This window comes from Taudactylus pleione, unplaced genomic scaffold (assembly GCF_031769625.1).
Source record: "Taudactylus pleione unplaced genomic scaffold, aTauple2 ptg000129l, whole genome shotgun sequence".
NCBI classification, from domain to species: domain Eukaryota; kingdom Metazoa; phylum Chordata; class Amphibia; order Anura; family Myobatrachidae; genus Taudactylus; species Taudactylus pleione.
The window spans coordinates 21992706-22016329 of record NW_028284531.1 but is presented as its reverse complement, the minus strand read 5'-3'; positions in this window follow the sequence as shown (position 1 = coordinate 22016329).

The window sequence follows — 23624 nt, the reverse complement described above, 5'->3', positions numbered from 1 at the left end:
CAAGCAGTTGCAGCTGATCCTAACTGACAGTGCTATATTAATACCATCAGCGCCGAGAGCTGGGTAGGAGTTTACCCTACTTTTTCTTATACCTAACTATGGGCCTGATTCACTACCGTACGCAACTGCGTATGCAATAGCGATTACACACGCAGTTCAACTGCAATAGTATGCTAATTCATTACGATCGCTATTCCCTATCAGTACTACTGATGCCCACTTTACTTGCCACACATCTGTAATGTTTAGCAAGACTGCAAAACCATTGGTGCAATCGAGTACCATAGCAGCCCCACGCACACTTGCACAAGCCCTGACCTTACTCAGAAATTTATAAAAACCACGCACACTATGAGACCTCAGACTGCGTGGGGCATCGCAGTGAATAATTTATGTACGCCCCTGCAGCGGCGTTGAAAAACATTGGCACGCCTGCGTTCGCCCAACCACCCCCCGTCACCACCCACAAATGGCACTTCCTATCAATCACTCTGCGATGTGTCTGTGCAGTCCCGATCTCAATAACTAATTGGCGCACTGCGATGCGAGCGCATGCGCAGAGAACAACAACCATCCGATTGTGTGTGTATTAGCAACTACGTTCCTTGCTGAATCAGGCCCTATGACAGGAAAGGCTCTACCTCACCTGCCTCACCTGACCGCACATCACTGATTTGCGGTATCTCCTGCATTAACACTTTTAGAAATTTGCCCTTTACTAAAAGGAAATAAAAACATGCGGAAAAGCAGTAGACATGCGGAAAAGCCTGTTTCACTGTGTTTTGGGAAAAAAGATTGATACATAGAGCCTGATACTGAGTGTCTGTGTCTATTGGTGCAGTCACGTCTGCGACTGGGATGTAATTGAAATGCCAGCTGTCGGGATGCCAGCGCTCGAATGCCAGTGCCAGAATCCCAATACCAGTCAGATTCCCGGTGCTGGCATCCCGACGGTAAATTGTGGAGTTAGGGGGAAGGTTAGGATTAAGTTTAGGGGTTAAGGTTAGGCACTAGGGGGTTTAGGGTTAGGCACTTGGGGGGGAGAGTTAGGCTTAGACTCTAGGGGGAGGTTAGGTTTACGGTGCGAAGAAGGAGGGGTAGGGTTATATTTGCCTACTTTTGAAAACTCAATTCAGGGAGATTATATTCAGTAATAGAATGTTCACGCTCGCCATTGAGGGAGCATGTCATGCTCCGCCCAAAGAGTATGTCTAGCTCCACCTATGGGTGTATCTATTTCCATTCTGGCAGTGGTGTAACGTGGGTGCAGGGGGTGCGGCTGCTATGGGACCCAGACCAACGCAGGGCCCGGCCCTCTCCCTGCACCTATGGTGCCAGGCCTCTGTCCGCGGCCCTTCCCTCTGCACCCTCCTCTCTCCCCCATCACTCTCCTCACTCCCCTCTACTCCACTTAATTGCTCTGTGGTCGCGGCCCCCCCATTCAGTGGTCGCGGCCCCCCCAGCTCCGTGGTCGCGTCCTCCCAGTCAGCTCCACCTCCGGGTCTCCCCATTGACTGATACTGGGAGAAGGCATGGTCGTCTCCTCCCAGCATTAGTCAGTGAGATGGAACCGACCAGGAGAGAAGGTGTGCCTGCCCTGCACAGCACAACCATGGATCAGGTTCGTTGGGGAGTGAGGAGGGTGTGGGGGGGGGCTCAGGCCAATGGGGGTCCACGGGATGAGAGCGGGGGCGGTAGGTTGAGAGGGGGGCCTGTAAAAATTTTTGCTATGGGGCCCCCATAGGTATAGTTACGCCCCTGCATTCAGGGGTGTTTCCTGCAGTGTAATTTTCCTCTTACCCACTCTCCAAGTCTCTGCCCCATCCCCCATAGCAGTGTCATTAACCCCTGTGCCCCACTCTCCATACGTTTCTGTCTCCACCTTGTCCAGCTCTTACCTGTTTTCCATGCTGTCAGTGTGTGACTGGGGCAGGTCCTGCTGCAACTCCGTATGCTCTGGCAGTTCAGCCTCAGCCATTGTCTTTTGCAGCAATATTTACATGTCAGCACCATGGCCTCCTGCCTCTAAATTGTGTGCAGTGCCTTTGGGTCCTGTTTTAAAACTTTTAACAATATGTCACAAAATCATGTACACCCCTATGGCACACAGTACAGCTTTACCACCATGCAGCATTTCCTGAAAAAAAAAATACCCCAAAAATGCTATTCATAGTTAGTCAGCATCCATTCTATGCCATCCAGCCCCTGTCACAACATCCAGTATAGTAGCCCATCTGTGTCACCCAGCACAGCACCCCATCTCTTTCACCAAGCACAGCACCTCCTCTGTCACCCAGCACAGCACCCCATCTGTCACCCAGCACAGCTCCCCCATCTGAACCCCCAACACAGCTCCCCCTCTGTCACCAAGCACAGTACCCCCTCTGTCACCAAGCACAGTACCCCCTCTGTTCCCCAGCATAGCTCCCCCTCTGTGTTACCCACCCAGCACTATTACAGCATCCTCCCATAGCAAGAATCAGCATTATCCCGGCTATTCACTCAACCCACTACCAGTTCCCTGGAGAAGATGTTCAACCTCTCCCCTCCCTCTCCGGTCAACTAATCTGTCAGGCAGTACCTCTGCCCCTGTGATGGGGCTGCACGCACGTACGGACACCTTCCCGGCTCCTCCTCCCTGTACTGATATCGGTAATCCTGCTCTGATCCTCAGCGGCTGTCTCTGATGGCCTCTTGTCCAGGCCCTGCCCCCCCATCACATGTGCAGTTCGTCTACTTGACACCGGGCAGTGGGGAATCCGGAGGACTTTTTGAACTCTGCGGGGCAGCGGGAGACTCCACAGTTATTCGGGAGTCTCCCTCAGGATTCGGGAGGGTGAGCAACACTGGGTAGGGTTAGTATACTGTATACTTACCGACAGGAGTCTGTATTCTAACCCTGTCGAGATGCCAGCATCGGGATTCTGATCTCCGGGATTCTGAGCACCGGCATCCCGTACCTAACCCCTGTGTCTTTATGCTAATTCTGAGTTCACGATGGTTATGATGGTGATCTCGGGATCGCAGATGCATCAAAGGTTATCTAGACACCTCCTGCTGCATTTTCATTTGAGATGGACGCAATTATACAGCTGCTTGTGTGCGGCTCTGCAATTCCGTTCATCTCTGAATTAGGGCCAAAGTACCAACCAATCAGCTCCTAACAGTCATTTTTCAAACAGCCTGTGAAAGTGACAGCTAGGAGCTGATTAGTTGGTACCTTATCTCTCTCCATGGCTTAGTAAATAGTTCTTTGAGATGGGATCCAGTCAAAATCCCTGCATATACATTTGTACTGTGACTCTGTACAAACACATTCTGGATGCATGCGCAGTGTGACTCAGATGCATGCCCAGACAAAAATACATTGTTACGCTGCGTCCGGCATCGCCTCCGTGCTGACTCGGAAATGTGCTTTACAAGCATTAGACCTGATCACTTAGCTTTTAAAGAGTAGGATGAAAAAACTCAACACTTTTGATATTAAAATTAAAATTAGAATTTGCAGGGTTTGCTGAACTGAGATACAGGCAAATTTATCAACATCATCAACGTTTTTGCTTAGCTCTGAAGCTGCATACACACACAACAATTTAGTAAATTAACGATTTTAGTAAACGATTTACGTTAATTTTTTCAAGGGAAAAATGAATGAAAATCGTTTACTAAAATCGTTAATTTACTAAATGTAATGAACGATTTTTTTTAACTACAAACAATTTTTTCACATTCCCTTACTGAAAATCGTTTAGTTGGTCAGTCTGACTGAACTACAAACTACAAACGTGAACGCGCATGAATGATAATCGTTCATCATTTTAACTTAGAAAGTGATAGATTTTTTCAAAGATTGAACGATCAACGATATCGTTATCGATAATCGTTCAAAAAATCATTGTGTGTGTATGCACCTTCAGGCTGGGTACACATGTAAAGATTTTCTGTCCAACCATCCAACTAGTTGATTGATTGGAATGAAAATCTGGAAACGTATGGGAGTAACTGATGGTCTGATTCTCCTAAATGCCATAAAACAGATGAAAATGGTCGTCACAAAAGTTTGTTAAATGTTTGATCTAATCAATTTGTTCAAACAACAGTTTTTGTCCATTTTCCGGCATTTGGGAGCAAATTGCTGATTGTATACCTTACCAGATTTTCATTCCAACCAATCAACTAGTTGGATGGTTGCACAGAAAATCTTTACGTGTGTACCCAGCCTTACTCATCGTTAACCATTTTGGCTGACTTTGTCAATAACAGCTTCCCAATGCCTCTATGATACCTGTACTGGTATCGCCATAGCAGGAAGAACAAAAATGTTTTATTGCTAGAATTAAGCATTTCTTTTTTAAATACAATATTATTTTTCTAAATTTTTTTATTATACAAATTTAACTATATGTGTGTTTTAAGTTTTAACTCAATATTTTGGTTTTATTTTATTTTACAAATCTGACAGCCCAAATATGCGTTTTCAAGCAGATAGAAAAAACAGGACCATCAAATTGATAGATTAACTATTAGTGCTCTGGGCCGCAGCATTGCTCTGGCAGCTGATTTCTTTTTTTGTTTTTTTTTATAAATTCCAGTAAAAAGTGAGTTAAGTTGCATACACACACAACGATTTTTTGAACGATTATCGTTAAACGATATCGTTTAACGATAATCGTTTGAAAAAATCGTTCACTTTCTGAGTCAAACAATGAACGATTATCGTTCATGCGCGTTCACGTTTGTAGTTTGTAGTTCAGTCAGACTTGTCAACTCAACGATTTTCATTAAGGGAATATGCAAAAATCGTTTGTAGTTCAAAAAAATCATTCATTACACTTTAAAAAATCTGACAGATAATCTGACAGAAAATCATTCATAAAATCGTTGGTAACAAAATCGTTGTGTGTGTATGCAGCTTTATTATTAGTACCATAATAAGTGGCAACAAAAAAAAGTATCTCCTCAGTGGGGTTCCAAATAATAAATAGGGTCCTTTGTTTATCTGCATGTTGATTTGGGCAGACTCTACTTTGCACATTTGTAGTTTGTTGGCATGTATTCCTATATACATTTACAATGTAAGCTTTTTGGGGCAGAGCATGCCAATACCCTCTTGCCACTGTCAAAAGAATTTGCTTACATTCGGTTGCTTCTATCTGAAGCTCCAAGTGGCTCCCTAACAGGGATGTAGTTATATTGCCGCCGCCCGGAATGCTGGCCGTCTGAATCCCGACTTTGGGAGGCTGCCCGGGACTAAAGATAGGTGTCGAAATCCCATCGCCTATCTTAAGCCTGACGACGACATCGGTGGGAATCTTTAATAAATGCTGCTGTAATTATTTGCCTGCATTAACTCGCTACTCTCGCCACATGGTTACATTCCCTCTCTGTGCCCACTTGGATGGTAGGGAATGATGCTGGACACTTAATAAGGTAATGTCCGTAAAGTACACGAGTACTATATATATATATATATATATATATATATATATCAATCAGTTTGGAAACCCCCCTTTCAAAATCCTGCAGTTGCCACTGCCCTGGGACGGGTTAGCTTTAGGATGTGGGGAGGGGGCATTAGGGTTAAGCACCACGGGGGGAGGATTAGGATTAGGTACCCCCCAGGGAGGCTAGGGTTTGGCACCACCGAAGGAGGGTTAGGATGGGGAGAGGGGAGGGTTGGGGTACTTACGTGTCCCTGTCTGGATATGTCTTCATCGTGCTTCCGGCGTCTGTATGATAATCGGCGGCTATTCAGCCGTCGGTATTTCATAGCGATTCCCCCTAACAGACATGCAGTATAACTCTGTGCTGAACTTTAAACAAACAAGTTTGCATGGAGGAGTCAAAGGGGGAATTTATCAGCTATTGCTGTTGGTTTCCATGTGTGGTTGAAATCCAAGTTATCAGATTGCTGCCAGCTCTAGGAAGTAGAGCACTGCCCATGGAGCCCTAAGGACACTCCAGGCAGCTCTGCAGGCTGAAGGTTGCCTGCCCAGAGCTTCTAGTGGCTGCAGGGTGCTGTTCCAGGCACTGTGCAAGCCACATGCAGGTGCCATGGAGCAGCGACGGTGAAGCCGCCCTGCGTTCAGTACAATAGCACCACCGGCACGCCCCTAGTTACCGTCCTGGTTCCCCATCATTTCCATTGTGTAGAGTGTAATAGTTACTTGTCTTGATCTCCTTTACTTCATCTGATGTAGTCTAATCGGTCACACAGAAAAAAATGGACCAGATTATGCCATAGAGCTTCCTGATGCAAATGAGTCATGATTTGGTAAGCCCGCCTACTTTATAGATGGCAGCCAATCAGAATTGGTCTTTAATTATTCACATATTCAGCAATTTGTCCTTAATCAGTATGCAATTTAGTTCTTTTAAACCACCACATATTGCTGACGATTTGCATTTTAAGCCTCAAAACCACTGGAAAATAAATCTTTCAGTTTAGAGGGCAAAACCACCAATTAAGTGTGGCGATATGCAATAATTACAATCCCAGCCACCCAAAAAACGGCCATTGATAAATTAATCCTAAAGTGTCAGTTGGTCTCAGTTGATGTAAATATTTCATTTATGTTTTTGTTTTGTTTAAGAAATAGTAAATACACCAATTGAAATATAAACATAATCATGCCTACATTTTGTCTTTTGCTTTTATTTCATTTCATTGTATATTTATTTATGTCCATTCACATAAAGCTGTTTTATAATAGATTTTTAAATTTTTACCTGTGTTTGTACAGTGTCATATTCACTATAAAAACAGGCTTTAGTCAGCAGAATTGCTGTCTATTGCTAAGAAATAGCCCATCCCCAAATTCACTATTAAAACAACTTATGCAATGTCTTGGAGCTGTTGAATGGTTGTAGACATGAAATGTAGGGTTTGCTTTTGTTGTGTTATTTTTTGTTGGTGATTTTTGTTAATAGTACTTCAGTTTTTAAACATAGAATATTAACTAGACTGATTTTATCCTATGAGAACTGAATCTTATCCTTTATAAATATGTTCATATTAGTGTTTTCCTAGTCTCACGCAGCTGTGCTTACCACAGTGGTCCCCCATTAGTTCAGGTAGAGTAACCTTTAAAACACATTCTTCAGTGCTATTGCTGTGATCTAATTGCCAGCTCTTAGCTCAATGATAGGGCAGTATTCATTATTTCAACAATGAACATCTGGTGTGCTGTCCACTTCCATTGTTATGGTAAGGTGCATATTTCAGGGCTTAAATATTTTATTTTTTTTGCGGATAAGGAAGGTTTTTTACAATAAGTGCTGTAATATATTATAATGTCATTGCAGCTGCACCTTGTTTTCTTGTTTCCTCTCAGGTGATAATGGCAGATTTGTAAGAACAAGGTGTAATTACTAATGGGGTTGAGACTGAAGGGTATGGAGTGAGGAAGCTGGTGAGCTTAATGGTGACCACAATTAGGCAGCTGCAAGGAATCCGTTAATGAACAAGGCAACCACTAATAAACACATTGCTTGTAGGAAAAACTGAGGGTTTTTCAAAGTTCACATCCACATTAACCCTATAATGAGAAGACATTGTGATAAGAAGGGGGATCGTTTGGAGACTGATGGCACAAGGTAACCTCTTTATCAGCACCATCCACTCATTGACTTTAGCATATCTGTAGCAATGTGTACAAGCTGCGATCCTGGGAATCCCACAAAACATCACAACTTTCATCAGTTTTCTATAGGCGTTAGAAGAGGCCAGGTGCTAAATTGTATGTAATTTCCTGTTGTGGAGTGGAGGGTATTGTGAACGAAAATTAGCACTCAAGATGGGACATCAGCCAAGAGTAGGGAAAAAGATTGGATCGGTGATGTAAGAGGATGCTGCGGCTCTCTGAGAACTGCATTTGCCAGACAGGACCGTCTATGGTTACATTGCATCTGATTCTATTCTATATGCTAATAAGTATTTTAAATGTCTTCAATCGCCTAAATAAATGTGATTGTATACTGTTTGCCAATGGTGCAAAATGTATTTTGTATTCTAATAAAATTCAGGAGTCTGTTTGAATTTTGTTGACTTATTTGCACATGGTAATTTGAAATTACCATTATATGACTACCATATACAAAAGTTCCTCTTAATACCCCTTTTACACTAATGTCCCGGGTATGACCCAGTATTTGGAACAATGGGCCTGATTCAGACCCGGTTGCAAGCGCTGAGCGCTCGCAACCGGGTCGATGGTGGCCCACAGCGCATGCACACGACGGAGCTGCGCGAGACCCAGATAGCGACGGGCAATCCGTCGCTCCGGGTCTCGCACCAAAGGGGGCGTGCTGTCGATGTTGAGTGACAGCACGCCCCCTTTGGTGGGCGGGCCGGGGGGGTGGCTGTCCAGAGGGAGGAATTCCCATGAGAACGCCTACCGTCTGGGGGCGGCCCCACTGACATCACAAGTGATGTCAGTGGGAGAGCGTTCGGCTCTGTTTGAGCTGAAAGCTCTCTGGGGCTTGCGGCCATGAGACCCTACCACAACAATGCGAGCAGCCAGGAGGCCACTCCATAAAAAAAAAAAGACGCCCTGATTCAGAGCTAGCGCTCTGTCAGAGCGTCTGGCTCTGAATCAGGGCCAAAGTTCCAAACCGCGTAAGACCCGGTGCATAACCCCTTCATACCGTGGTACCGACCTGGGTTATTCCCAGGAAGAAACCAGATAGTCCATATGCTGTAAATGGGACCTGGGTCGGACGACCAGGGTTACAAATTTATACTGCAGGGTTACACGAGTCGTTCCTGTGTTAAACCCTGCAAGCTACCCAGGTTGGATTGCCGGGTCACTAGACCCGGGAATCCAACCCTTGCCCCTTTCACGCCTAGCAGCCACACCGGGTTAACCCTGCAATAACCCGTGTTTTAGCTGCTAGTCTGAAAGGAGTATGAGATTCTGTCATCCTGAATATTTTCTGGTTTCTCTTTTACAGAGAATCAATTGTAGACTTGCTAAATAAAATACATATGCTAAAGATAATTGTTATTTTTTTCCACCCACACATTTTGGGGCCTAGTTTGCATTTTGTTTGATATCACAAATTCGACTGCCCTCCCCAACATTCTCCCAGCTTTCCTTTCTGTGTGCAGGAGGCAGCTTTAGCTCTGCAGCCAACCCCAAATAATTGGCACTGCTGGTTTTGCTAAGCATTGTTCATCATCAAGAACAGCAACTCTTCAAACACCATGTACAAGTATACTACTTCCCCCTAAATTGACTGTGCACAAAGCAGGTCAGCATAAGAGGCATGAACACATATGGTCAAATCTGAATAATCAGTTATTATTTATTAAAAATAAAAAAATCATGTTATTCAAAGAAAAGAACTGGGCTACCGGGGACAGCCACAGAAACAAATCATGAACTGGCTTTTATTAATAGAGATGAGTGAATTGTTTCATTTGATTATGACATTTTTTATTGAATAACTAACAGTGATGTGTGGTGAGGTCAGTGGCTGGGGAGGCACACATAGAGATTGGTCTGAGTGCTGGGAGCCTGTCTCACCCCCTACTCACTGTAACTCTCCCCTCACTACACTAAGCTTCAGTGTCCATTGTTTCTCCTACCTGCACTACCATGTCTTCTCTTACTGCTGCTGACTTTTTGGTCACATGATACATCCAAGGTGCCCATCAGTGCTCAAGGCATGCCCTCCATACTCAGAGGCATGCCTCTATTAGCTCTCTTTCTGTGCAGGTTACTGCCCATGGTGTGGCCCTGCCCACAGATTTGTAAGCAGTGTCTGACTATACAGGAGTGTGGAGCTCCTGGGACTGCAGGGAGTCAATAGATGAGGCAGGAACAGCTGAGCCTCATCCTGCCTCATCTATCGACTCCCTGCAGTCCCAGGGAGCTCCACAAAGCTGGTAAGTGTTAACTATAAAAATGAATACAATAAACAAAGAAGATATTTATAAATATAAATATCTTCCTTGTATTATTCTAATCATTTTTATATCAAATCTCAAGAGTATGACATGGGAGGCTCTGCCTCCCCTGCCTACTCTGACTGCACGTCCCTGATAACTAACATCACCTAAAAAATCAAGTCATAAATGGAACATAAAGAAACCAATCAGTAACGGTGCCTACACACTAGACGACCTGCAAACTATGCAATGTCGTCAGTTATTTCCCTTGAACTCTCCCCGGCAGCTCCCTGGCACTCCAGGACATGTTATGGTGCATAAACTATGCAATCTGACAAATTATATATCGTGCACGATCTAACGATTGGCAAATCCTTAGATCGTGCTCGATATACGGGCTGGACTATATGACAAAGGTGCATGCACAGACCAGTCATCTGTTTGTGAAAATACTAAAGGTTACCTTAGCGGTTCTCACGATTGAAGTCAATGGTGGGAACCGCTCATTGGCTGAGATGTAGAAGGCTCAATAAAGCTCAGCACCGGGATTTCTATGGTGAAATTCCACACCTTAGCGGACATTCGGGTAGTACAGTCCTTAAGTTCGTGCACCAGGACAAATCATTTTTTTTGTTTTCCTAAAGACTGTAGACGCCTACTTGGAAAGAAGAGGACGTGATCCACGTGAGGAATAGGTGAGTATGGAATATTTTTTACAGGTATCCGTGGATTTCTACATGGGCAAGTGGACGTGAAATTTTACTATCACAGTGCGGAATTAGTATTTACTTTTTAAGAGCTAAATTATTGAAATGTGCCATATATTAAGTTGAGTTGTTTGTTTAGGGGCATAGCCATTTCCACTTTACACCAGCTCAGCTGAGCCACAACTGAAGTTAACCTGAGAAGTATTTTAGGAAAAAAAGTGGCAGGAGGTTGGACTTTGATGTGACATTTACATTACTGCACAATGTGTTTTCCATCGCTTTACATACCTACAGAAGGTAGTGGTACAATGTTTGCTGAGGCATTAACAAAGTGTAGCTACATATGCACCTCAAAGTGTCCCAACATTTCTGAAACGGCTAACAAAAGGAACCAAAATGTCAATGGTATAATTACACTTTAAATAATTTCTAGTGTAAGACCTATTAAATATACTGTCGATCAGGTGCAGGGTGAGTGCCAACTGGTGAATTGATTAGCAGTGGCTGTTTCCTACTCCAAAGCCAGCTGCCATTGTTGAGCACTGTTGCAAGGATGGCCAAAGTACTGAATGCTCCCTCCCCTCCCTGCCTGAGACCCTGACCCCTCCTCCTTCCCCTGAGTTTCCTCCCACTCCACTCCTCTATCCTGTTTGTCTACTCATCTACTCCCTCTGAGACCCCTCCCCCTTCCTCTCCTAAAGCCTCTCTCTCTATTCCTGTACTTCCTCCCAAGAATACAGCAACCTCTTCCTATATTTTGCTTTCCCATTACCTCCTCTCTCCACTTTATCACATCCTAATAGCCTGGACTACCGCAACCTCTAGCCATCTTGCCTTCCATATTCGCACCTCTCCCCCTTTAGCCCATCCTAAAATCCTGGTTGACTAATTTCTCTCCCAAATCGCTTTTTATCTGCCTCCCTCTCTGCCAGGCCCTACCCTGGCTTCCCTTCCCCTACAATGTCCTATTCAAACTCCTTACACTCATCTAGAAAGCTGTCATCCAATGTGTACATCTCTAAAGTCTTCCCCATCTATAATCCTGTCCGCCCACTTCACTCTGCCAATGACCCCCAACTCTCTTCTTAACTGCAGCCACAGAGCTGGTTTAAAAAGGGAGGGCACCGGAGTCACATCCCCCAGGGTCCCCCTCTCTCAGGGGGCCCCCATACTTTAATTACAGCTGCAGTGCAGAACAGGAACTGCACTGCGAACTTGAGAAGAGGGATGTGGAATCCGTAATCCTCGCTTTACATAATTTTTTTTTGTTTAAACATTGATTTTGTTGAAAGTACCAATAAACCTAAAAGTTTAATTTTATTTGACCGTTTACATTTGTATTCCAGTGAATAGGTGGGTAGGGGCTACAATGCTGTTCAGAAGGCCTTGCTCAAACCCTATTTCTTTATCAAGTTCTACCAGCTCTAGTACACTAATAACTAATAACCCACTCATTTGTCACTGCATACTGACACTTCTGGTTCACACTTGTCTGACCACTTCTTCCCTATATACTGTAAACACTCACGAGCAGGGCCCTCTTTCCTCATGTACTCTTGTTTTTCTTACCTACATCATTATCTACTAACTTGTGGTATTCTTTTTGCTATCAGTTGATCTGAACCTGTAAACCACACCCATCAAAATGTGGTACCAGTTTAGCCAGTGCTGTTTTTCTAGCGCCTGCCTTATTCGCCCTGTTATGTATATACTGTACTTTTGTATGCACTTTATGTCCTCTTATGTTTGTACATTACTTTTGTATGCACTTTGTACAGGAATGCGGACCATTTAGAGAGCCCCACAAATAAAGGATTATAATAACAGTAACATTTCTTTGGTTATATTTCTTTTGTTTGTTTATTAAAAGTTAATCTCTGCAATTGAATCTGTAAACACATTTTTTGTTCGAGGTATTTGCGCTACATTACAGGTATGTGCATTTGCCAAGCATTCACTCTGTGGATAAGGAAACATTGATATTAATACTAGTAAAGGGTTTGAATTGTACACTAGGTGAATTGACAATGCACAGATGTAGCTAATGGTACCCATCCATCAGCAATGGATTGCTGCGATCCTGCGATGCTGCAACCCGGCATCGCGGGATCACAGAAATCCAAGATGTTGGATTTTCCTGATTTGACGATTGTGATCAAAAAATGATCGCGATCGTCAAATCGCCGACATTTAACATGGAAAATGCCTGCGATCCGGCGACGGATCGCAGAACATCGATGGTGGGAGGTCGGCGTTTCCACCCAGAACCGCCGGCACCTCCTATCGCATCGCCAGATCACAAAATCCTGTGTCTGATATATGGCCACCTTAATACTACCAGGCATTTCTTTCCTTATACAATAGTCGATTATTCAAAAATAAAAATACAGAAGTAAAATTAAATATTTTATTGCTGAATACTATGTAGTTCCAGCTAGAATCTGATTGGTTGCTATGGGCAACAACTCCACTTCTAAAAACCTGCACTTTAGTAAGTATGCCCCCCAGTCTCCAAAGATGTATCACTGCCAATGTTCCTTTTTGTTAATTTTGAACAATTGCTCAGCATCAGTAATTCTGTATACTGGATCTGATTCTTTTTTCCTAATTATTCTACATGCAGCATAAATTAACATTTATTGGCAGTGAGAATCTGAAAAAAAACTTAAAATAGTATTTGTAACATGTTCACAAGGATGCCACAAGTCATGTCAATGGATACAAAAGGAGAACCATTTGTTCTGCATGGTTGATAACATTATACATTTTGATAAAAGAAATGTGTTTTCTTAAAGTCATTATATGAAACATTTGCAGGTGCAACTTCATTACAAAGATAAATAGCCACGTACCTACAGGCTCTGTGTCCGTTTCCATGGATCTATGGCCCTCATTCAGAGCCGTACGCTATTTGCGGTCGTTCGTTTAAAAACAAGGGGTGGCTATTCAAATGATCCGTACGCACATTGCAGTCTGTTCACGCCTCTAAGTCTGAACGAGCGAGCAAAACATACGCTCGTTTATTTGTTAAAAACGCCCCCTGGCCGCACGCATCCTACGTCATGTCCGCTATTTATTAGATTAATCGAGTACATCGACCAGCGTATGAACTGCTCGCTATTCTTGTGGTTGGTGTTTGCTACCACAAATTTGCGTGCAGTTCGGGCTATAAAATAACCCAGTGACGTGGTCAATGACGCTGCTGTTTTAAATATACACACCCATAAAACGCCCGTTTTGACCTTTAAGCACGCCTGCGTTCGGATCTCCACTCCCCATTTTCAAGCACCTTCCCCTGTTACCACCCACATACGCCTCATTCTGTCACTCAAAATAGCCGGCACTCGCTATATAGCGTACAAAGGATTTTCGGCCGCACTGACTGGTTCGCGCATGCGTACTAAAAAGCGTATGCATGCGCAGATGTGCAAACATCGCTCGGAACGAGCGTACTGTTGTTAACGTGCGGCTCTGAATGAGGGCCAATGTCTCCAATAGCAGAATAGTAATGCCAGTCACAGACTGCATTAATATCCACTTTAACCAGATACACAGGTTGGCAAATTGCATGAGATCTGGCTATTTGACAAATGGGGAAAGACGCTAATGGGTCTATTCATGATGTTAATTATCGGACCCCGATAATTAACATTTGAACTCGCCGCGGATGCCGGAGCAATTCATCATTACTCCAGCATGAAGACAGGTGATCCGAAAATCAGCTGTCCCCGCATGACCTACTGGTCACGCATGCGCACAAGAGCCCCGATGTCCAGCAGAAGGATCCAGACAGGGGCGGAGGGTTGCAGACGTGGAGCGGAAGCAAACGCCATCTGAAGATGGCGAATGCTCCCTCAACCAAGCTCCGAAAATATTGTATTTTCGTAGTTTGATGAATTCTGTCGCCATACTAGTGTATGAGGACAGCGGGCCATTCCGCAAGAGGAAGGTAAGTAGGAGATATCTGTGTTATCTCCTCCTTTACAACTTGATGAATGGCCCGATATCTTAATTTTTACAATTGCAGGTGAAAATGTTTATTTTCACCTGCTTTTGTAAAAATGAAGTGATGATGAATAGGCCCCCAGATCACTTCTGGTGTCATTGTGGCCATTTTAGTGCATTTAAAGATGACTGGGCTGGGAAGCGAGGTTGCTGTCACTGAGCAGTAGCAGTCTCCTCTCTCTCCCTGCATGATCCATCAGAATATACATGCCCACGACAATCCCATGGCACTCCCATCAGAAATAGTCGCTCCATGCATTTTGATTCTCATCGCCCAGTTGCAGTCCAGAAAATGGTTATTTCATGCTGGACTCCGTTCGCACAAGATACAGCATGCACATCCCTACTAGCCACATCATACACAATGGGCCTGATTCAGAGCCGGACGCTCTAGAAGAGCGCTCGCTCTGAATCAGGGCTTTTTTTTTTTTTTGCGGCCTCCTGGCCGCTCACTAAGCTGTGGGTGACCACCCACAGCTTTTGCGAGTAGCCAGGTGATGGTTGCGACCATCGCGACCATCGGGGCTTGCGACGAGACCCTTGTGGTAGGGTCTTGTCCATCGCAAGCACCAGAGAGTTTCCTGCTCTAACAGAGCAGGAAGCTCTCCACTGACATCACTGGTGATGTCAGTGGTGCCTCCCACAAATGGCAGGCGTTCCTTCGGGAACGCCTCCGTTTGTGTAGTCACCCCCCTGCCCGCCTCCAAAACGGGGCGAACTGTCAATCAAAATCGACAGCTGCCCCCTTTTGGTGCGAGACCCGTAGCAACGGAGCGCCCGTTGCTGACCGGGTCTCGCGCATGCGCAGTGAAGGATCATCGACCCGCTTGCGAGCGATGTGCGCTCGCGAGCGGGTCTGAATCAGTCCCAATGTGTGGCGTCTGTGCACACCATGTTTTGCAATTCAGATGCATGTGCAGGAGAATGCAGGAAAATGGGAGATGTGCCCATTTTCACAGATGCATCCCACTCAGAATCAGGCCTATAGTGTGACCAAGCAAGAATTCTTGTAGTGTATGGCCTCTTACCTACTGTTGTTACTTTAGTTTTTAAAGCATATCTACGACACTAGAAATCATTGTTGCTGGCATTTCCTAGCATTGCGGTTAATTCCTGGTTTTCTGAACAAAGTTTTAAAAGAGATGTTGCCCATAGCAACCAATCAGATTCTACTTAACATTTAACTAGCACCTTCTAGAAGATAATAGCTAGAATCTGATTGGTTGCTATGGGCAACATCTTTTCTAAAACTCACTTCTAAAAAGTCTCATTTTATTAAATTTACCCCCATGGAATTTATTGAAGGTGAACATATTATTGTGGCCTGCACTGCACTACAAAAGCTAGTGACAAATGCATGGCTAATGTGTTTACATTTCACATTTACTAGTGTTATATGCTAACACAATGCCCAAGGGTAATTGGCTGAAGAACTTATACCTGCCAGTGAAGAATCTGTTTTAACACCCTGTCAGTTAGATAATTCCTGTTCTACGAGATAGTCAGAAATCCAGGGCCGCCATCAGGGGAGGACTGCCGATACTCGAGTCCCGGGCCCCGGACACTTGCAGAACGGGAGGGGGCTCGGGCCTTCTCCTACAACTGCTGCATAGTCCCCCCTCACTGCCCCCTTGAGTGAAAAGGGAATGGGGCGCTGCTACCGCCTGCCGGCATGCACTACTTGATTGAGTAGACCAGCTCCGACCTGAGAAACTCCCCCTCACCCTTCCTTCACGATTCCCCTATTCCCCTCTTCAGTCGGCTTGTAATGGGGGCGGAGCCAATGCATCATGCCTAATAATGCAAGGTGCCCGCTACCCATTAGCCACCAGCTGGTGCGCAGAAGTGTAAGTAATAAGTATGATTGTGTATGTATGTGTTAGCAGGGCTGCCATCAGAAATTATGGGGCCTAGCACTGACAAAATCGGCAGAGCCCCTGGGCCCAGGGGCGTATCTACCCATTGGCCAGCATGGTCGAGGGGGGGCGCCGTCCAGCAGTGCCTCCCATGGTCAGGGTGTAAAATAAAGACAGGACTGCCGGGGAGTCCCAGGTACACCCCTATAATGTTCATCCAGGGCCTGGCAGCCGCTGGTGAGTGAGAGGGAGTCACCCACCCCCTACTTCCCGGCACCTCCTCCTCACCCGCCCCAGCACCTCCCCGCCTGTCCTCCTCCTCCCTGTCCCCGGATCCTCCCAACTCAGCCTCCCCGGCAGCCGCAGCTGACTCTCTGTATCACATGCCGCTGGGCACTGGGGAGAGGAGGATGTGGGAGGGTACCCGCCAGCTGCTCCTGCTCCTGTGCGGGCTGACAGCGGGACACCCGGGCCGGGACCCCAGAAGTATGTGACAGGGTGTAGCGTTACAGGTGACAGGCTGAGTGTGAGTATGTGACAGGATGTAGTGTGAGTGTGTAACAGGGTGTAGTGTTACAGGTGACAGGGTGAGTGTGAGTACTGTATGTGACAGGGTGCAGTGTTACAGGTGACAGGGTGAGTGTGAGTACTGTATGTGACAGGGTGCAGTGTTACAGGTGACAGGGTGAGTGTGAGTACTGTATGTGACAGGGTGCGTGTGAGTACTGTATGTGACAGGGTGCAGTGTTACAGGTGACAGGGTGAGTGTGAGTACTGTATGTGACAGGGTGCAGTGTTACAGGTGACAGGGTCAGTATGTGACAGGGTGTAGTGTTACTGTAACTGGCAGGTGAGACATGGGGGCTGGCTAGGGAGAGGTTTTAAGTACAGAGTGTGTATTTATACAGAAAATATGGGGGGAGGGGACCCCTATATACACCCCTGCCTGGGCCCTCCCTCCAGCTATCGCTAAGTCTCATTAATTATGACTTACCTTATAGCCTTGTGCTTCTTCCTTCTGGCTTCTTCTCCTCACAATTTCTGATGGCAGCCCTGCACAAATCTATTAAAGAAGAAATCATACATGTACAGCAATCAGCAGGTACAGGACAGCAAAGAATATTGGCAATTAGTAAATATTATGCAAAAATAACAATTGAATGAATAGGTGACTTCTATTTTACAAGACTTAGTTTCTGGCTTCTAGATGACCTGCAGAATACTCAGTGACACGTGTTCTCTATCTTATCACTGAAACCTTTCTGTCAGTGCATCAAATCTACAAACTGCTGGCACAGACAGTTTTCAAGCAGCTGCTTTCAATTTCCCATGATTGAAATTGCATTATGCAATGCTCCCAGCGCCTCCTGCCAGCCTCCTTCTTTTTTCTTTTTCCCTTGAGCAACAGTGATGTCATCATCAGACGGCCCTGGGAACTTCTTTTGTTTCGCTAACAAATAGAGAAATCCCTACTCAAGCATTGAAAATGAGGGCAGGCAAGCTGAAAAACATACCAGTGCAAGGGGGGTGGGGAGGTTTGAGTTGTCTGGTTAATTCAGCATTTATCTGGCAGTGAATCTGCAGGGCAGTGGAAATAATAGATAGAAGAATGTAGTTAGGCATGTGGATTAATTTATTTGCAGATGGAGGGACCCAGAGCATCTTGCGGAAAAGTCAGCACTCCATTTTTCACTATTGTTAGTACATTAAAGGTAAATTTACTAAGATTCGAGTTTGGTCGAGTTAGCATTCTCTGGAGAGTTTGGGCATTTTTTCCACTCTTAAATTTACTAATGACAAACTCGGGAGAGAAATTTCCTTTGCTACAGGAAAATTCTGGAGAGTTAGCAAACTCTCTTCACTTCACCATCGGCCAAACTCGAGCAACTTTTCGCTAGTGAAGATAGGATTCTGGAATTTACCAAGATGAGGGTTTCTAAACTCTCATGAGAACAGACAAAACTCCTGTCCAATTCACCTGCCTGTGAGCTGCGAGTTCTGCAGAAACATACACAGATCAGTGTGATCCATGTATGTTTTTGCCTGTAAATAGTCTAAAAGTTATTAAAAAAATGTAAAAAAATTACGTAGGGTCCCCCCCAAAAGCATAACCAGCCCCAGGCTGGTCAGCCAGTCCTGGTTCCTAAAAGTACGAGGGGAAAAATGAATATGGTCCCCCGTAATTTAGGAACCAGCACCTGGCTGCAGGGCCAATCCTGGTTTTAAATATAGGAGGAAAAAAAATGCGCAGGGGTCCTCCTATATTTGAAACTAAGACCAGACCCAAACCGACCGGGGTGTAATGCAACAGCCAGGAGACCCTATCACTGGGTCTCCATGGCCAACCCATTAACACCCCAAGCCGGTCAGCCCAAGCCAGGGATCTCGGGGCAGGTAGGGAACCCCCAAGAAAAGGTCCTTCCTCTCCTAAAACCCCAGGCTTGAGCTGAAGCCCGGGGCTCTTCCCCACACCCCTGGGCTGTTGGTACGGGGATAATAGTATTCTAAAAATAGTCATAAACTATTGTATTTTACAGTGGAACTATAGGTGCCAGCATGCCTGCACTTTGGCACTTGTGGAACTACAAGTGCCAGCAGGCGGCTGGCACTCATACTCCCACTGTAAAATAAATAGTTAAATAACCACAGTACACACACATCATATACAGTATACTTGTGGGTCCCAGCCAATGAGCAGCCGCTACATGTAAAGTGGCTGCTGATTGGCTATCGGTCCATGTGAAATACAGATGACAGCGATCATCTGTCATTTCACATAGTGTAAGTATATGTGACAATATATATTTACACGTGTCCGGCTTGGATCGGGTCAGTCGTTTTGTTATTTTGCTTAGTACTGGGATGCTACGGAGATCGGCACCAGGATGTTGGTGAGTATGGGATCATTATTCCAGGTACTCCCAGTGGATTCTACATGGAGAAGTGGACGTGAACAGCTGGCAGCAGGTAAGTATGTGTGAGTGGGATAGGTGTATGTATTAAAGTTATACTGTATACGGTGTGTGTGTACTGTGGTTATTTAACTATTTATCTTACAGTGGAGGTACGGGTGCCGACCACCTGCTTTCATTTGTAGTTCCACAAGTGCCAAAGGGAAGGCATGCTGGCACCTGTGGTTCCACTGTAAAATACAATAGTTTACAACAATTTACAATACTATTACCCCCGTACCCACAGCCCAGGGGTGCGGGGAAGAGCCCCGGGCTTCAGCCTAAGCCTGGGGTTTTGCTTTGGCCGTGGAGACCAGGTGATAGGGTCTCCTGGCTGTGACATTACACCCCAGTCAGTTTGGGTCCGGTGCTAGTTTTAAATATAGGGGGACCCCTACACATTTTTTTCCTCCTATATTTAAAGCTAGAACTTCAGCCAGGTGCTGGTTCCTAAATTACGAAGGAACCCTACACATTTTTTTCCCCATAATTTTAGGAACCAGGACTGGCTGAGCAGCCCAGGGCTGGTAATGTTTCTTTGGGGGGGATCCTACATTATTTTTTTTATACATTTAACCCTTTTTTTTACAGTTAGACCACAAAAGCAGCCTTCACCTATTTCACTGATATGTGCAGGCTGCTTGTTCGGGAGAGTTAGGCAGAGAGAAGACACTGCAATCTCGGGTGAGTAACCTCTCTCTAAACTTGCTACTCGGGGGAGATATTTCCATCTGCTTCACCATAGGCCAACTCACTCTCAGCTAAACTCTCTTCTTAATAAATTTGTGAGTTTCAGAAGCCTCAAATCACTGGAGTTTTGGCGATGCTAATCGAGTTGAAAAAAAAAAAAACTTGATCAAACTCGATTCTTAGTAAATGTACTCCTAAGAGTACTCCTAATATGCTCTGATATAGCCTTAGGATTCGAACAAGACAGTGTCTAGTCATCTGGCACCCCCTTCCTGTGGTCAGCACATTCGCCATCAGATCTCTTTGGCACTTCAATATACATGTGATGCTTCCACATCACCACTTGTTTTGATGTATAGTAATTTATGAAGCTCAAAATATCAGTTTCCCATGTACGGGCAGCTTTGACCTCCCTTTTGCCTTGACTTGCATAAGCGGACCTAAGCTTCTGAGTCACATAGGTCTTCCGTAAAGGCATTCCGGGCAAAGCATGGAGTAAGGGCAAAGGTGGGTGTTATTTTTCGGAAAGAATAACCAATTTTGTATTTTTCAGAGCAATATTATTGTAATAATGAGATGTAGAAGATATATTTTTAGGCTTGTTCGCTTCACCCTTCCTAGTGTCAGCGTTGTGCTGGTTTCCACTTTAACAGGGAGACCATGGGCATTTTAAGAGATGAGGGGGCTCTCGTGCAGTCCCTGTTTGGGCCCACACCACTCTGTCAGCACACTTAGCGCAGTATAGTCTGGCTTCATACCGGAACCTACTGCGCATGCATGGGACACCAGGAAAAAAGCACAGGCACCATTTTCCTGTGGACATCTTTTCTGCTCTGCAACGTTGGTCCGGCGCTGCGGAGCAGCACACCGGAATCTGCGGAAAGGTAAGTATTATTAGCTATGGGTACAGTGTGTGCGGTGTGGGCCCCCATGGACCCAGGGGCCCGTGTGCACCGCATACCTTGCACCCATCATAAAGACGCCTGTGAGGGAGACCATGAAAATGGTGTCCCCCTCCCACAGTGAACACCAGCCCCAGAGTTTTGCACTGTACATGGGAAATATCATACACACATGATTTGTTTATGCCATAGATAGGGATAAACTGAGCATTATGTTAGGAGAAATATGGAAATGATAAAAATAAAAGGAGTGAATAAAGCACACCTTTACTTGCTGAGGCTGCTCCCAAGCGCAGGGCATAAGGGGCCTATTCATTATCGGGGGCCGATGATTGAGTATCAAACTTGCCACGGGGGATACTTATTACCGGAGCAATTCAGCATTGCTCTTGTGCAGGGACAGCTACTCAGAAAAGCAGATGTCCCCGCAATCAGTAGCACTGCTAATTTAGTAGCAGCATTACTTACCTCCCCCGGGGCGGGCTTCTGCTTCCTGAGGTCATGCATGCGAAAAGCTGCTGGGTATGCAGTGAGGAGGTGGTGGAGAGATCAACTTGGATCCATCATCGCAACCCAGCCATCTTTCCCATAGGAACTGTGCACCGACAACCAGGCCCATCTGAAGATGGCATTTGTTCTAGCAAGTGAACTCCGAAACTTTACGTTTTCTGAGTTTGCTGAATATGAGGAGGCCATATCGGACCCCTAATGATGAATGGCCTGTTACATAAAATATGCAGAAACTAGCGTGGTACACATGCGGATCATTTAAGTGATGATGTGTAGGTCCCTAAGTGTGTGATGGGCAGACCATATTTTGCTGGGTTTCTCATGTATGCTTCATAAATGATTCCCATTGGACACAGCTATTTTCTGTCCTGGCCATAAATTCATAGAAAAAGCCCCTTTCCGTTAGAGGCTTTGCACTCTGGGCCTGATTCAGACCCTCTCGCGAGCGCTGAGTGCTCGCAAGCGGGTCGATGTTGCCCAAGTGCGCATGTGCACGACGGAGGCGGCTCCGTCGTGCGCAAGCGCAAGACCCGAATAACGACGGCCATGCCGTTGTTATGGGTCTCTCACCAAAGGGGGCGTGCTGTCGATGGTGATTGACAGCACGCCCCCTTTGGTGGGCGTGCCGGGGGCTTGGCTGCCCAGACGGACGCACTCCAGGGCTTGCGGCAGACGAGACCCTACCTTAGGGTCTCGTTGCAAGCCCGATGGTCGCGATAGTCTTGACCATCGCGACCATCATTTTGGCCGCTCGCTATAGCTATGGGTGGTCACCCACAGCTATGCGAGCGGCCAAGAGGCCACTGCAAAAAGTAAGAGGGACGGCCCTGATTCAGAGCAAGCGCTCTGTCAGAGCGCGTCCGGCTCTGAATCAGGGCCTCTGCTCAAGTTGCATGGATCGCAAGGTAATCGTGCTCCTTTGTTTGGTAAAGGGAGAGAGCATTGTTCTACACCACGTCTAGCTAGTGTCAGGTTTGGATTATTTTTTTAACTCGGGGTGGATGCAGGAGAAGAAACTGGAACGGGTTTGCAGTATTGAAATGCAGCAGGTTCAATAGGAGTATTATAATTCATGAAATGGTGATGGATATATAAACTGGCAGAAATAAACAAGTCCAAATAATGTGTGGCTGAAAACAAATGTCTGGCAGGAAAACAAAGTCCAATTAGTGAGGCTGGAAACAGGTGTCAGGCAGAGAAAACAAAGGACCTCATTCAGACCCGCAAGCGGATCGAGACAAATTCACTCCGGGGCTCGCTACAAAAGGGGCTGATTGTTGATTGACAGCTCGCCCCGTTTTGTAGGTGGGGAGGGGGGATGTCAGGACAAATGGAGGCGTTCCTGAAGGAACACCTGCCGTTTGTAGGCAGCCCTACTGACAACAGCAGTGATGTCAGTAGGTAGCTTCCTGCTCTGTTAGAGCAGGAAGCTACCTGGGGCTTGCGGGAGACGAGACCCTACCCCAAGGGTCTCGTCGCAAGCCCGGATGGTCGCGATGGTCTCGACCATCGCGACCATCACCTGGTCACTTGCTAAAGCTGTGGGTGGCCACCCACAGCTTAGCGAGCTGCCAGGAGGCTGGCTTTTAAAGAAAAAGCGGCCGCCCTCATTCAGAGCGAGCGCTCGATTTTGCCTGTGGCTCTGAATGAGGTCCAAAGTCCAATGGAGGTGTGAATTAGGAATAGAGGTCTGAAGTACTAAAGTGGGTTCTGAGGGCCTGATTCAGACCCGCTTGCCGATGGTCGGCCGTTCAGCGTGCGCAATGCGCGTGCGCAAGCCCCGTAGCAAGTGAGAACTTCACTTGCTCCAGGGCTCGCTACAAAACGGGGCAGCTGTTGATGTTGATCGACAGCTCGCCCCATTTTGTATGCGGGAAGGGGGGGTGGCTAGACAAATGGAGGCATTCCCGAAGGAAAGCCTGCCGTTTGTGGGAGGCCCTACTGACATCATTCGTGATGTCAGTAGTGAACTTTCTGCTCTATTAGTGCAGGAAGATCACTCGGGCTTGTGGGAACTGAGACCCTACCACAAGGGTCTCGTAGCAAGCCTGATGGTCGTGATAATCGTGACCATCGCCAGGCCGCTCACAAAAGCTGTGGGTGGTCACCCA